The sequence below is a fragment of the Dendroctonus ponderosae genome, unplaced genomic scaffold (assembly GCF_020466585.1).
Source record: "Dendroctonus ponderosae isolate FM_Combo_2020 unplaced genomic scaffold, Dpon_F_20191213v2 Dpon_F_20191213_10, whole genome shotgun sequence".
In the NCBI taxonomy this organism is placed as follows: domain Eukaryota; kingdom Metazoa; phylum Arthropoda; class Insecta; order Coleoptera; family Curculionidae; genus Dendroctonus; species Dendroctonus ponderosae.
The window spans coordinates 549,383-551,729 of NW_026017111.1; the positions used below are offsets into that span (position 1 = coordinate 549,383).

Genomic DNA, 2,347 nt, shown 5'->3' on the forward strand with positions numbered 1-2,347 from the left:
GCTTGAATTCAAGAAGTTTTAGATTTGCGTGGTTTTCTTTGAGTTGCAAAATCCACTTGAACATGACGCTGCTTTTTTCGAAGTTTCTCAAGAATTATTTGAGCCACAGAATTCGTTTTGGCATCGTTGGATAGAGAATTGAAAAATCCATTCAGTCGTAACAACTTTAATGAGGAAAGTCGAGTAGTTTTGACCCAGAAAGCGAAATTTGAATATCAGACACTTAGGTGCAAGATTATGCCAAAATTCCATGTTTTCCGTCCCGTTTTTGCGCATATCTCGGATGCAAAATAAGCAAGAACGCTCATTTGTACACCATTCTAGAGAGAAATAAATGGCCTTTTTAGAAAGTGGACCATGAATGGGGAAATGTTGGCAGTTTTCTCAAAAAATGTTCCAACGATCAATCGATCCTGATTAGCCAAGGAAATTTGCAAAAAATGTTCAAATGCGCACCATTGATCAGTGGCCCCCTCTTGGGCATAGTCTTGACATTGAGGATCGAAAAAACTTCCCTTGCTAGTTGGTTGCATCACGTCTGCGACGTTTTACTTGATTATTGGTAAACAATTGCGAATTGAAAATAATTTTCACGGTCGCGGTCAAGCGCGTTTTTGGGCAACCTGGTGGTCAGCACCAGTCACTTCCTGATTCGCAAATTGCATAACAGAAGCAAATGCAAACACCATGGCCAAGGCTGGTAAATGTCCTGGACAAAACCAGGGTTTTGCATCGCTAAATCTGGCAATCTTGGCATTTTTTATGCAATCGCGGCAAATGCCTTTGTTGCATTCGCCTGCAATATTCGCGGAATTTGCGTCATGCCGCTCAACGCTTTTTCATTGTTTCATTTTTGTATGCTGAAATATCGCAAAAACCATGTCCAAATCGATTTTTCAACATCAAGGTCTGTTGATCAAGAAAAAATTGTTGACTCTTAGCGATTATCTGGATATCCGCAGTCCAAAGGTTCAGTCGCTTTATCAGCGACCAATAAAAAACGCTTTTGCCTCCTGCTTTACAGGCGAAACGGAATCGGGAACAAAAGTCTCGAACTTTGGCTCAAGCGAACTGGAAACGTCTGGATTTGAGTGCATGTTTGTTGCTGAGAACGATCCRAATCGTTTGCAAAGCTGTAATTGTTTTGCTACACCGATTTGAGTGTCTGGGCAAACAACCGCAGGCGGTTGAGGTGCTCACTTTATTCATTAATTKCGCATTTGAGGCTCATTAAAGCAGGTTTGGTCTGTGAAGGAGTCGAATTTTCCCCATCATGCTATTCATCAGARCCAATAAAGATTTAGACTTCTGCGCTGAAGACACTTAGGAGACTAAAGAACCSGTTTCAAATTTGAGCCWTCAGCAGGCTTTTAGCATTTAATATGGYAATTTCTGTCGTTTCCGGGCCTGGCGGCTTGTTTGATTTAATTTCGTCCAGTTCGGTGGAGACAAAGGCGTCCCTGCCGTGGTCACACCTTCAAAATGTATGGCCCTGCACGTTTCGATTTTCACCGTCATCAGGATTTTGGCAATATATTTTTTAATTTGCCTAATTCTCAAGTCTCTTTCATCGAATTTCCTCAGAGTCGAACAAGATCGAAAAGAATCATCATCAGAAATGTTGTATAAAATGTTTCAATAAACTGTGTTCCATTACTTTATGGGCATTGATTCGATATGAATCAAATTCGATTTAAACCGGAATGCCTTATCTGTGACAATTTTCAGCCTGTTAGACTCTGATCCTTTCAAAATCCCCATTAAAAGCGAGGTCGTGGCTACACAAAGTACAAAGTCAACAGGACAGGTTATCAATTTATGTGGCACAACCGGCATGTGGACAATCTCTTGATTTTAAATCGCGGAAATGTTCAGACGGCCCAAAGTGCACTTTGCTGGCCATCCAACAAGGCGGATTTTGGTGCAATCGATTTTGCAGTCTGCACGTAAATTTCGAGCAAACAAATGGTCGGGTTTGTTAATCGTCTCTGAGAATTTTATTGTCCAATCCGCTGATTTCCGTATTCCTGCTTGATGACGAATTAGTGGACTTTAAGCTTTTTTCTCATTGGTCGGCAACGAAGGTGTGTTATCGCTCGGCTGATGTAACATGTTGTAAAACCTCCCAAACCAGCTTATCGCTGTTTTACCAATTTTTTTTTATTCTGATTTATTTTCCTGACTGCGTGTACTTGTTATGATCTTCTTATCTTTCCTGGGTTTAATTTTAAACATCGTTCATTTCATTACGTTCCGGCGAGACAACAGCGCCATCATCAGATTTAAAATTTACACAAACTCATGATTGGTAAAAATCAACGTTCTTTTAGGTCTTTGCCTTCTTGAA

General features: G+C 40.6%; 1 protein-coding gene across 2 annotated transcripts in view; it reads right to left on the reverse strand.

Moving 5' to 3' along the window:
- LOC109533666 (phosphoenolpyruvate carboxykinase [GTP]) overlaps positions 1 to 2,347 on the reverse strand; it is an 8,719-nt gene that overhangs the window by 5,141 nt on the left and 1,231 nt on the right. The window lies entirely within an intron of this gene.